The following is a 14740-nucleotide window of genomic DNA, read 5'->3' as shown; positions in this document are numbered from 1 at the left end:
ACCTGAATTTCTTTATGTAGAACTATCAGCCGGGCGTTCGATCCATTATGATTGAAGTTATTTTAAGATAGACTACTCTAATGTGGTTGTGGACATGTCAAACCAGTCGGGGAAAAGCTGACGGATGGCAGCCACTGAGCTTGGAAGCAGGTTCACCCTCAACACAGCGCTCCAACAAAGTTTTCAAGTTTCCTGTAAACTTAAACTCACTTGTACCTGGAAAAGTTAGGATGGCCAAGCAAAAACTAGAAGCCAGAAAACACCCTGCATTTCCCTGCTGTCCTTTCCACTGGCCTGAATGTCACGCATTATGACTACCAAAATGAATTTTATACATAAAGGTTAGTGCCTACGGAAGCGTATTGCATTCAGTTGGCAAATAAAAAAAAATCTCTGTTTTTCAGTGTAATTATTTCTGTTTTTAGTGCTAATTTTTTCCCGCCCTATTTTCCCGAGTTTAGAGAGCATCGGAAACAATCGCATCCATTCTTTCATTGAGAGCAAGATATAATGGAAGCAAACATGGCCAGCTTGTTCAGTTCAATCAAATTCTATTTTGAAATGGGTTTGAGACACTGGGAAATAGTCCTGTCTTTCAGTGACATAGATGGCATTACAATCAGTTTATCAACTTTATGTAGGCATCTGAGGACTTTGCGGTTGTTTGGAAGAAAAGCCCATTCAGATATTCTCGACATCGCAATGTTTCTCCGGGATCAATTGGATAAATATGGCATGCTCCATGGATACAAAATGATGCATTTGAAGTGCATTCAGACTGGCTACGTGGTGACGTGTGTCACCACCGTAGAGCACATCCATGCCGTAGAGTCACCTGTCTACTGTTTTCTTGCGGGATTTCAAAATAAAAAAAAATCGGGGCAGAAAAAAATTAGCACGTAAAACTGGGCTGGAAAAAAAACAAAACAAACAGTACGAAAAACAGAAATAATTACACTGAAAAACAGATATTTGTTTTATTTGCCAAGTGAATGCAATACGCTTCCGTAAGTGCCAGTGACAGTTAGTCAAAATTACTTTGAGGAAGCTGAACAAACCAGTTTTGCTCGAGAATTCCTTTCACAGTTTATCACTGCACAAAACCGTACAGGTACCAGGTCATGTTTGGTCACACTGGTGGATATGGAGAAGATTCTTCTCTCCTACATGAAGTTACAAGGGGGATACTTATTATATCAGACTGTACGGAAGGGCTGCCATAAATTGTATCCCCCAACAGTCTGATATAATAAGTATCCCCCCTGTAACTGTAACAGTGCACTGAATAGCCTAATATAATCTTCGACACCACGTAGAGGACAGCGGAATAAAAACATTCTTGATAAATGTCTAATTTGTCCGTAGCATGGCGTCGTTGATTAAACTAATCAACGGCCAGGGGATACAAATTCCAGCGTAGACGGGAGAGCACGTGCAGTTTCCAGGGGCAAAGGTATCACTTCCGTTTTGGTTGATGTGTTTTTTTTTTACTGATTTGCGGTTCTTTTCTCCTTTGCGGTTGTGTTTTGCACTTCCCGGCCACCCTATGATAGTTTATCGAGACGAAATGTTAACTCAAGAGTTAACTAAGAGTGATCTTAACAGGTGGGCCAATTTGTCAATTATTTGATGGGCAGGATTAATTTAATGAAAATGAATGTTCTACCTCCGTTACTTTATCTAAAGCAGATGTTGCCCCTGTATATTAGTAAAAAGATAGCAAAAGAGGTTGAAAGAGATTTGTCAAAGTTCATTTGGCAAAAGAAAAAAACAGGTTAAGTATGAAAACTCTGCAGCTCCCAAGAGATAGTGGAGCTTTAGCATTTCCCAATATCATATCATACTATTGGGCCTGTCATGGCAGATTCATTTATGATTGGGTTCACTGCTATCTAAAGGGAATAAAGGGCCCACTTGAGTCTTGGGCGTGTGCTCCATTTAGATTATTAAGGGAACTCACTTGCAAAAAAAAATGCCTTGCCCAAAGTAAGAGAGAACCCAATTCTTCAAAGCTCTGTTAACATCTGGCATGACATGCATAGGTTTGTTGGTAGAAAGGGCGCCTTTTCTTATCTGACCCCACTTATGGGTAACAGGGACACCTTACCTGGTATTGAAAATGTGGTATTTTGTTCCCGGTGGGAAAGAGGAGTAACAGTGGTTGGAGATTTGTTTGATAATAATAATAATAATGTCCCCATGTCTTTCCCACAAGCACAAAACAGATTTGGACTGCCACACAAAGACTTGTTTGCCTATCTTCAAGTCTGTCACTTTATAAATACAAATCTAACAGAAACATTGAAGGGACCAATTGACAAGTTTATAATTAATTTTACACTGGATAAAGGTTCTTATCACAAATTTTTATCATAGACTTCAGAGCTGTCACCAACACAGTGTTGGTGGGATTGTAAAGCGATGGCAGGAGGAACTTCAGAGAGTATATGATGAAGGTGCTTGGTAAGGATGTATTCAGACAGCCCACTCTCTGTTCCTCAGCAATAAATTTAGTTAGCTTAGTTAGTTAGTAAATTTAGTTTAGTTAGCCAGTTCACGGGCTGCCACCCTTGAAGTTGAGTTGAGTTTTGGATGTGCAAAGATTAAAACTACTCACTAAGCTCTTATTTTTGGCTATTGGAAATGTATATTATTTAATTGGATCAGCGAGAAACCTCCCGCTGTAACTCAGTGGGACAAAGACATTTTTAGAGTTATTCCTATGGAGAGACTAAGTGCCAAATTAAAAGGAAATGACAACATTTTTCTGGACATATGGCAACCTCCAATAGATTACCTGCCTAACGATCTGAGTTACATTATACAGAGGGGAAATACTGGCTGGGAAGGTTCCAAAGTGAAGGAACCAGCAATAAGAAAGATTTAATAACAGATTCAAGGCACACATATTTTCAATTGCTGATCAGTTGTTGACTTATTTTTCCTTTTTATTATTATTTTTATCATTAACATTTTATATCATTTGTCATCCTTATTGTTTTTTTTCCCTTACTTTTACGATATTTGAATCTTTTCTCCTTGTTCAGACCACCATTGAATGATGTATGTTTATCTGTATTATATGTATAGTTTTGTTACAGTTTTGAAAACAAAATAAAGTATGATTAATAAAAAAAAAGAAGTGATTGATGTTTCTTCAATCTGTTGTTGCGCCAATGCAGGAGCATCACTTTGGCTGTGCTTAGGGAGAGGGCATCCACACGTGCAGCTGTTTGGTGTGCTGTGCTAAAGCCCCGCCGTGCAGACAGAAACTCTCAAAGCCAGTGCTGATGGGATATCTGTCGAACATACCTTGCATTTGCAAGGTGAAATCACACTTTCACAAACACATTAGCACCAAGGAAAACACACGACAGTGACGGCAAGACATAGCAGAGCAGCATCAGGACGACTTCAAGTGTTAATTGGACCCAGATGTAAAATTGTGATTCTCAACGTGCAGCAGAGAAGTTGCTCAGTTGCCTCAGGCCTGCTCCTCTCACTTCCGGCATCTCGATCAAAGTGGCATTGCAGGGCATCAAATCAACGCAGAGTACGAGTTTGCAATTTTATCATTGATCATTTAAAGTAAGATTAGAATCGTCTCTTTGCTGTCATGCTGCAGTGATGCCTGGCCACAAATACGCATCAGTATGCGCACAAACGCATGCATGCGCACACGCACACACACACACACACACACACACACACACACACACACACACACACACACACACACACACACACACACACTTCTTCATCCTGAGTCTCGTGTTTTGTGTGCTAACAGATGTTCCCAGTAGAGCCCTCGGGTTACAAGTCCTGTTTTGTTTATTTTATAAAGACGACTCATCTTTATCAGCTGCGTGGAAGACGACAACACTGTCTCACTGCTTTCTCGACAGTCAGTTGTCTAGCTAATGTGGGTGATGCTAAAGCAGTTACATTGGATAATTAGGTATTGACAGTTCAGGGAGCAGCTGGGAGACTTTGCCATAACTATGAGGATTTTACTTTGAATACTTGTTTATTTATTTATTTATTTTATAAATTTTGGTCCATTAAGATGAGCAGTAGGTGCACCATGAAGTTGTGCCTGATGCCACTAAACACAGCTGTTCCATTCTCAGCTGTCTGTACATTAAACAGTAAAACACATCCTCAATATCTGACCCCTTTGTCATCTGCTTGTTGGCTCTTTATCCAGAGTTGGACATTTTGCCACACTAATAACGGCACGTTAGCTCGTCAATCACTAGATAGTGGGAGCCCAAATGTGCTCCAGTTAACTTGTGAGAGGAAAACAAAACAACATCCTACGTCTCGTACTGCTTCTTTTGAAGAAAAATAGTCAAAATAGACAAAATGTTCAATGGTTTACAAGTGAAGCCTAAAATTCCAACACGTTGCACAGCACATTGTTGCATTTGCTGTTGTTTCCCATCAAGTATGGCATTTGATCTGTTTTCACTGTTTTCACTTATATTAAGCAACCTTTCAAGAATAACTCGCCCATCAAGTTGTTTCAGGGGCACATCAAAAAGTGTGCATGAAATCAGGCGGAGGGAAAATAGGCTTTAATGAGCTTGCACATGTTGTTTTCACAAGTCACTTATTTTCGGTGGACCAAATTAGACATTTTGCTAAAATTAAATAGCTGTGACACTTGGCTGTAGAAACACTCCCCCACCACCACCTTTGATTACAATTAACCTTTTGAGCTATGGGAGCTGCAGCTGCTTCATTAAAGCACATCAGGCTGTTTTCTTGTTTTTGTTTTTTTTAATCCAAACTTCACCTTTAATTTGGCTTTTTCCAGAATCCAGCAGGAAACAAAATGTATCTGCAATCACGGACAAATTCATTGATTTATTACTTTACTATGTGAGTACATATTTAAAGCCTTATAACATAAAGTTAACTCCTGCAAAACAACTGTGGGTGAAAGGGCCGTTGCTCCTCTGACTCTGCCTCTGTGTGTGTGCGTGTGTCTCAGGAGCCAAGGGCCTCTAGTGTTTTAACCTACAACGCTGCCCTTATCAAAAATGTATTAGCCATGCTGCTCTTGATAGTATGCAGCCCAAGAGCTCACTCGTGGGACCAGAACATCTTGCTGCGGGCAATTCATCTTACTCTAAACCAACCAGTGAGCAAAAGTTATCTTCAGCTTTGGCACCAGCAGCCACAACAGTGAGTGTTGAATCTATTTTTATTGGGTAAAAAAAACCCAAAACAAAACGAAACGAAAAAAAAACAAAAACAAAAAACATCCAAAATCTACATTCAGTGCAGACAAATAGAGGTCACTTTAGAGGAAGCGTGTCTTACTAGATTAGTCTGTTTGTTTTTTTTCTTCTTCCCATCTCTGTTTAGAAATTTAGTCCGAGGTGCTGCAGCAGGCAGCCAGAAACGATACAAATCAATTTCCAGGGAAGGGCACATGATAGCCTGATCTGCGCCGAAGGTTATATCCTCTTGGCTGAAAGCACCGAGCAACGAGCGATATCATAAAAACGAAGAGGGGGAGGAGGGAAAGTGAGACAGAGCACAACCACACACTGTCATTATGAAGGATCTGGGTCACGTCACTGAGAGGCAAAAGAAGCAGGGCATCCTGCTCCCAGCATGACGAATTGTGCTCAAGGTAAGACGAGTCTGGGTGAAGCCTCGACCTGGGACAGAACATCCAAGTGGACTCTAACGGGATGAGGAGCAAAGATGTGACAGATTCTGTAGAAGTAAACCGCAAACCGTCCAAATAACAAAAAGAAATAGATAGATAGATAGGTGGATAGATAGATAGATAGATAGATAGATAGATAGATAGGTGGATAGATAGATAGATGGATGGATAGATAGATAGATAGATAGATAGATAGGTGGATAGATAGATAGATAGATAGATAGATAGATAGATAGATAGATAGATAGATAGATTTCTCCAGGGAATTGCAGCACATCACTCACAAAAAAAAACCATAACATACACCATGTACCCGCCCATAACATCAACACAAGAATTTCACCACCATTCATCCCCACCACACATATCCAGCAAACACGTTACTGTCTCTTTAGTCATTTGTTCAGTTGCGTTATTGTATTTGGAATGAAACTTTTGTTGAATTGAAATTTAGATTTTTTTTTTTTTTTTCCCAGTTCATTGACATGGTGTGGTGTGCTCAGCGTAGAGTGATGTTAGCAAACAGATTTTCTGTCTATGGAATAAATATTTGATTAATATTTTTTGTTGATAACTGACATTTTATATATATATATATATATATATATATATATATATATATGTATATATATATATACATATATATCCAATTACTTTTATACTTTGTGTGCTTGTTGTATCAGTTGTCACTTTCAGACTTTTTCTTGTCTATTCAAATGATTGTTTGATCAAACCTAAAAAACAAAACAAAACAAAAAGATAACGGCAATATTCTATTGTGAAGCTTTCCACAACTAAATGTTCCATGCAGTGACTCCGCTGGAGCCCTTGTAATGGATCCACCATTCACAGCCATTAAAAGGCTAATGATGTCCAACACTGTTGGAGCGATATGCCAGCATGGATCTCACCTATGCCGCCATCATCATCATGTGTTTTCATGCATGCCTCTCTCTCTTTCAAAAGCCATCAGGTTCATTCATGCGTGACAGTGCGTCATGAATGAATCAACATCTCAACTCCTCGAATGACCTTTCGCTCGTTCGTTAACGAGTGGATCCGCCGTCTCCGGACTTCATCCATCATCTTTTATACGCATCAGAAATGTCAGCGCTAGCCGCTTATGGATAACAAAAAGCGAAACAAATGTGACCAGGAGCTGAGCAGCAATGGAATAACCGTTCCCTGCCAGGCTATTGATGAAATCCATATATTGGATGTTGCATTACAGCGTGAATATTCTTTTTGTTTGTAGAGGTCTGTAATGAATGGGGGCCACTGCTCTACTTTCAGGCTAGCGATCTGGAGCACTAGATTATAATAGAAAAGTGATGATGCTAAATTCATTGTACCGTATTCATTCCATTTAAAGTTGTCGCAATTCCTCAGAGTAATTTATTATTTTCAAAGTGTAACAAACCTCTTTTTTCTTTCAAATTTGCCTGAATGTTTTTTTATTTTTTATTTTATTTCCATTAAAGGTCACCTATTATACAAATTTTCAGGCTTTTGTATTTGATATCCGGCCCCTCCAGAGCAGCAACGCACGATTTTCCGCGCTGAAAGCTTTTTAGATTTGCGTATCTCGCGGCTCGTTTCCTCGTATTTACTGCATCCCGTGAAAACGCTCTGTTTCACTTCACTCCACCCCCAGCCTTGCCGGTGTACGCCCCCGCCCGGGGTCACACTCTTCGTCGCTGCTGAGCCTCACTTCCTCAGTTTGCTGGTGCGGGAGTGAAGAGTAAACGGCAAACTTTACGAAACAGGCACAATTTAAACACTTACCGCCGTGAAGGCTTCACCCTTTAGCCGCTGTTTAGCAGCTAATCCAGCTTCGTACGGACCCAGCGCGGGCTGAGTTACGGCCGCAAGGCGGACCGAAGGTCCCTGGACGTTTTTTGTGCCTTCCGTGTCCCCGGAAATATATTTTACTTCTTATCTTAGTAGGGCTTAGAATGATTTGGTTTCATACTGTTGACTTGTATCAAAACACTGTCCTAGCAGAGAAAATATGTACGGCGAAACGATCACTTCAGTCATAGAGTGGTTTATTATTAGACAAGAATATCTGCACAACTTACGTCCACACCAAGCACAAAGCAGGAAGAGCTCTATACAACCCATGTTACCATGCTGGCAGCGTGAACATCGCTATAAGGAGTGAAACTTGCCAGTCAAAATCGCTGCCTCTTCAGTTTCGCTGCCAGCAAACACAACACACTTAACAAGCAGAGCACGGAGTTAGCAGTGGTGGCTAACAGTTCATCAACACGATTCAGCAGTTGTATGTTGCAAGTAGTCTTAAAACTAATGTTGCTTGAGGTCTCAGTACACTCACAGTCCTCATACATGTTTTCAAATATTGCCGTGGCTGATTATTCTCTCGTCGTCCACCAGGGGGCCGAGTCGAGCCCGTCTCACTCCCGTTGCCGACCGGACCGGTGTTCCATCGCATCCGCATTAGGCTGAACAAACCTCCAACATTTTCTCTGTTCGTTCCACTCCGACGGTTGTGGTCCTTGGTGCTTCGGTAGTCGCTCGGTATTTTTTATTTTATATTTTTTAATTTCCCTGACACCGAAAAAAAAACATTTTCTTGGAGCAGCGCATTGCGGAATCACTTCCGGGGCAGAGCGGGGGAGGGCGGAACCAGTCCGAGAGTGTGCCGGAGCTTGGCCATGAAAGGAGATCCGGCACACAATGGCGTCATTCTGTGCCCAGCGTTGAAAAAATCTCCGCGAACAGAGCGTTTAGAACCATGCCCAACAATTTGCAGGGCTCACGGCCAAACGCACGAACGTCATTATTTGACGATATCGAGATTGTTTGACGATAGGGTTCAACATTGTAACAGTTTTTAAAGCTCAGAAAAGTGGAAAAGCATCATAGGTGCCCTTTAAGGAACCAAATTGAAACAAAAATAGAGATGTAGTTTACATTCACGTCCATCCAAGAAATGCTACAACAGGAAGAGCCAGCAGGATGTTGCTAAATGGGTGTTTTCAATGTTTGACAAGCACTACGCCAAGTCCTTTCAGAGAGCCTGTTGATGAGACCACAGTGGTTGTGAGGTCGCAGGGTCCTTTGACCAACAAAATCAGATTATCCCTAGCGGGCAATACATGCCAAATCTGACGCAGTTTCCTCAAGGTGCTCCAAGATCTGTACTAAAGCTGAAGCTGCATCCATTAGCTCTGTGGTTTCAAGGTGTTTGCACACAGACATTTTCATCTGAGTAAACTGCTCTATATAAAATATGCAATGACCAGCTAAGAGGCTTCTGTGCCATTTTATGATAAAATGGAGAAACCGTAACTCTGGCAGACTTGCACTGCCAGAAAAAGGGGCCCAAGTGGAGAAGATACAGCTGAGCTGAGAGGAAAACCAGAGAGAGAAGTAAAAGCAAGCCTAATCAGAACAAAACTCCGGTGCTCACTGCGCTCAGCTCTGCCCATGCGGATGTAAAATTGCCTCTCAGCCGTCTCTGATCTGAGAGAGGTTGGCCTCTTTAAAAGCACTATATCACATTGCATCTCTGCCTTTCCTTTTTTCCTCCTGACTTCTTTCATCCAAGGAAAAAGTGGCCCCTGTTTTGTTTCAAAAGGTCCCCCATCCCCTCACGCTTGTTCCGCAAATTTGTTTTGCCCGACAAAGCTGACAAGAAACAGAGGAAATCAATGAGGGATCGCAGCACGAGGAGGTATTTGATGCCGCCTGTCGCTGGGAAAGTAATATTGTGAGGTCGGATGCTGTAAGCCATTCGCGGAAATCTTCGGTGCAACATTTGCTGTCTCACAGCGTGCAGGCTGCTCTCGACTTATGCAAATACAACAAAGTCCCGTCTACACAGAAGCATCGACGACAGAGGAAAACCTTTTCATCGCCACTCCCCCTCCTCCCCTTCCTCTGTCTGCCTCCCTCTCTCTCTGATCCAGCTGCTCATTTGGCATCGGAGCAAAGAAATAAATGAAGTGCTTCAGCGGAAGGAAGACTTCATTGGTAGAGGACTGTCAATAGAGGGAGCGCGATGAGGATTTGGTGAAGGTTTTTTTTTTTTTTTTTTGGCTTAATACTTTAGTGGGACACTGGGCTTAAGGCCACTACTGTCCAATTATTCTTTCAATAGCTGTGACATGTGTTCTCCTGATTTTGGTTTTGTAACTCTGCTGAGGGAATAGAAGTGCATCTGTCGAAGAAGAAAGAACGCATATGGGTAAGCTAACACGAAACCTCAAAGGCCAAATGTGAATTCCTTAAAGTGCAGGGAATTTCATTCAGCAAAAAAAAACATTATGTCAGGTTTGAGTGAGATAAAGAGATTAAAATAAATAAATAAATAAATAATAGCTGTTCTGTTTCCTTCTGCTAATTAGAGGCACTTTTGTGGGTAAGGAGGCCACTTGGCCAGAATGCGGCTACTCTTTTGTGATGTTACCCTGACATCACAGCTGGTATGAGAAAGATGTGAGCTCATCAGAACACCAAAAATAAGAACTAAAGCACACTGGGCCCTTCAAATGCGAAGCAGGCAACTGCCCCATTGTGGTCGCTCTGAAGTGAAGGAAAGTGACACAAGTTGTAAAAGGAGGATTCTGGATTCTGCATATTAATTATTCCTGGACTTTATGCTAATAACTGTGGACGAGTCACGAGTTAAAAACTGTGCTTACCAAAAGTCTTTGGCAAAGTTCTAGTAAATAGTCTTAGCCTTCAAAAGAAAGCTTCAATTTTCGAGTAACCCTCCAAAAGACCTTCAGCATCTCATCCACTTAGGGCATATTCACACCAGGAAAGTCCTGAGTTTGCTTTCTTTGGTCCGGATCAAAATACAATGTATCTTTTCTGGTTTGGTTTGGTTCGGTTCCTTTTCACATTGCAATTTTCGCAAGAGTCCCAGGATTTGACAACAAACCCACATGTGCAAAGATTGTTCAATCATTGGAAAAAACGGTCCGGGGCAGGTTAACGCTCCAGCATGTTGCACTCGTTGTGCTCATAATGTTATATGGATTACATAATGCAGGTAATTTGGAGCATCAGAGGCTTTTGATGCAATGTCGATTTTATGAGGAGATGTTTACCATTCTGTCACAACAAAGACGTTTTTGCAAGAAGTGTCTCCTCATTGCTCCATGTTGAACCACGACTCATGTTAGCCTGACGGTCCGACGACGTGCTACTAAACTTTCTACAATGCTCATTAAAACATTATTTCCCATAATGGTTGTGGCTACGGAAGCCTGTGACGTGTAAAAAGGTGTGTGATTTCACAACTGGTTCGAGCCACGGTGCGGTCGCTTTCACACATCAACCGAACCGCACCATGGTTCGTTTGGAAGCGAAGCGAGACCACCTCTCCGGCGAGGCCTCGGACCGGCTGTTAGCTCCGGACCAGAGTTCGCTGGTTTGTATTCACACCAGCACAAAAGGTCCGCACAAGGGACTTTTTTGGTTTAGTCCGAACCAAACAGGGCAGGTGTGAATACGCCCTTTGATGAGGCTTTGATTTCCTGACAATGAACACAACTGAATCATCAACAGCGCTCAGCACGAGTCTCTCGCTCTGAAATCCAGCCAGAGAAAAAATGTTGCCTCTATCACTTGCGCTAAAAGCTGCTACATACTCAGCAATGACCTGACTCTGAAGGTCTGTGGGGCACCTCATCTCGTGAACCTCCAAATTCCCCAACTGTCTCTCAAACTAAATGTAAACCTAAAGCAAACCATCTCCTCAGACAGGACCAGTCAGGTTTGGGGTCATCAAACTTAACCTACTTGGGAGGTGCTAGCTCTGGAAGAGTTCATACTGTTTACACAGATAAACAGTCTCAGCCTGGTATGATGGCCATATTACTGGATACATTTTTCAATTCATAGTTTCAAACACCGATGCCATGATGCAGCTATTTTATTTTATTTAAGGAGCCCATATGAGCTGTGCTGTGACATTGATCCTGCGTGATTTAGCCTAATGAAGCACGTATCCAGTTACCTGATTTGGTTCAAACTATAACCTATAGATACATATATTTTCCTAAGTGTAGAGATTTACTTTAAAAAATAAAATAAAATAAATAAAAGTCCAGTTGCCTAAATGGAGAAATCTTTTTTCTGGATTTTCAGTTCTTTTTCAGTCAGTGTTCGCTCTGGTCAAGATAAGATCACATCAGTTCGTGAAACAAACCAAATTCCAGCAACATCATCTTCATCAAAAGAAAATTGATGAATTAAATGAAGTTAAATTACCAAAAAAAGGACAGTTTAGATGTGAAAGCCCCTTTAGATGTTTGTGTGCTGTTCCTATTGATTTTAACTATTTAGAGGGACTGTCAAAACTGACGCTGAGTCTTTAGTCTTTTACATGCCTTGGCTAGCGATGGGTATGGCAAACTAAATTAGGCTGGGACTACTGCCTTATTTGTACTGCATCCCAGTACAAATAATCCTAAAAAAAAAATGGATAACTAATAGTCACACAATGTAGCAAACATTGCAGTGTGATTTGCTTTATTTTAGTTGGCTACCTTTTCTTTTCTCAAAGACTCCTCATCTTCTTTCAAACGACAGTAGCTGCTTGCTGTTTGCTGCTTCACTGGGCCTGAAATCAGGAAGTGAGGTCATACAGAGCTAAAATGGCCTGTTCAAGGCTGTTCATGGAGCAAGTGACGGGTGACTGCATCACAAGAAGATGATCAAAACACTGGCAACACTGACAGGACATGCTCTGCTCAGCCCAACATGACGCTAGAGAGCGTTTGGAAAGATGGGTGGAGCTTGCATATTTAAAATGCCCTGGCACAAATTAAAGAATGGCTGAATGTGTCACTTTTATTCCACCTCAATAAATTACAGAGCACTCCGAAACCTCCTGAATGAAATACCATGTGACAACACAAACAAAAAACTAAAAGAGTTGGTTTGAAAGGGGAGAAGGAAACACCACGCTGCCACCTGCAGCAGCCTGATGACACAACAACCTCTCTGCTATCTGGTCAGCCTCCAGTCAAGTCAGTAATGAGACATATTTCTGCAACAGATGGCCAAAAGATGCTTCTGCAAGATCATGGCACACTAGCAAAGTCAAGGCCCACACTGAGGCTGGTGCGTCAGTGTACAGACACTAAAACAATGGGTATTAAATGTCCACTCACCAGCGAGTCCGGGAGCTTTCAAGCTGCATCGCACAGTCAATAGAATCCAATCAATGAAGCCTTTCCATCAATGCAGGCATTTCGTGTTGCGCGCTTGTTGGAAAGTGCATCTATTCATGGACCATTTAAGTTCACAGTGTGCAAATATTCATCTGGAAACACAACAACAGGAGAAAAACCATTTCGCCCACTGTGATGTGACAAAATCTTTTTGGTTGACAATGGTAGAGCATTTTCTTCAAAGTGACATTGTCATGAAATTCATCGTACGCACATGTTGTGGTAGCTGGTCTGCAGCTGCTCTGAGTGCAAAACTGTTAAAACTATTCATTGTTTTGTCCTCACCTGCACATCAGTTTGTGTTCTGCCCTCAACTAGAGTGTGTGTGTGTGTGTGTGTGTGTGTGCGGGTGTGTGTGTGTGTGTGTGTGTGGGGGGGGGTGTGTGTGTGTGTGTGTGCGTGCGTGCGTGCGTGTTTTATTTGGCCCTAAATTATTTTTTCTTTGCTGTCTTCAAAACATTTTTTTTTTTTTTCTTTTTAACATTTCTATTTTTATATTGTGGCCCTATCAAAAGAGACCATGAAATTTTTCAAGTGACCGGAGAGTGATAGTTATTGATTGCCGTAAACGGCTACTGGAAAACAGGTGTCACCACTTGACAGAAAAAGGGTTTTTGTTGATCCCTCTGGTTATTTTATGATGCACTTTGCTAATTGCCAAATACCCCAGCACTTTGACAACAATGCAAGGGAGGGGAATTTGTTCACTTTAGTTTAGTTTGGTAAAGTAAGATGTGAACAAATCAAAAACAGATTTATTTTTTTTCTGATATTTGATTGACATGATACTTTTCGCTTTTCTCTTGATAAATATGATCATGCAATGTCTAGCAGTAACATTTTTGGACTCCTGGGAGACAATTTCATCCCACCTCTTTGGCCATGAAAAACGTCTTCAGTTTAGCAAGAGCAAAAAAAATCAATCCAGGATTTAATCCAGAGGTTAATTAATTAGTTCATGTAACCGTAACACTAATCCCAAAACATCAATGAAATGATCACAATGACAGATCTGAAAAAAGCACTGATAACAAAATCGAACCGAGTATTTTTACTCAGAGTCACCCTACGAGCTTCAGCAAGTTCCACTCCACTTGCCACTGTGCCCTCCCTTGCAGAGAGTAGCCCTAAAGAGATACTGTGTCATAAATGAGAGGGATGTCAGATTGAATTAAGGTCTTGGTACAGAGCCTCTGTGTAAAAGCCTGGTAAGGTTAAACATCAAGACGAATCCTTCCTCCCCCTCCTGCTCCTCCTCCTCCTCCTCCTCCTCCTCCTCCAACTCATCGTCTTGTTCTGCACACCCTGACCAGACACTGCAAGACCAGGCACCCTGTCGCCCGCTTGGCATCCCCTCTTTTTTTAAATTAGAGGAAATTACCACCTGCCATTTCAGCCAGACCCAGTGCAAAAGTTGGGGAGGCAGAGGAGTTGGGGGGGGGGGGGGGGGGATTGATCGCACAATGCATTGCTGAACATCCTTCTTCTGACTCTTTCAGTAGACTCTATGCTTGGGAAGGTTCAGTGACTGTGGGAGAACAGTGCAGGGGCAGTGCACGCGGAGCCTAGTATGGCGGGTGCAGAGATGCTGCTAGTTGGTGGAGATGTGCGTGATGCTGGGTTAGGAGAAGAGGAAGAGGAGGAGGGGAGCAGTGCATGAGATCAGATTACAGGAACACACACACACACACACACACACACACACACACACACACACACACACGCACATGGATGGGTGCGTGGTGGACGCAACGGAGACACAAAGGAAGACATGCCATCAAACAAAGCGTCCCAGGAAGCAGATCCTCACTCTTTCTTACCTTGTGGTGTTGTTGTCAGGCGAGTA

This window comes from Nelusetta ayraudi, unplaced genomic scaffold, assembly GCF_046127955.1.
Source record: "Nelusetta ayraudi isolate G7.1 ecotype Tasmania unplaced genomic scaffold, CSIRO-AGI_Nayr_v1 ptg000011l, whole genome shotgun sequence".
NCBI classification, from domain to species: Eukaryota; Metazoa; Chordata; class Actinopteri; order Tetraodontiformes; family Monacanthidae; genus Nelusetta; species Nelusetta ayraudi.
Note: the sequence above shows the minus strand (reverse complement) of the source record.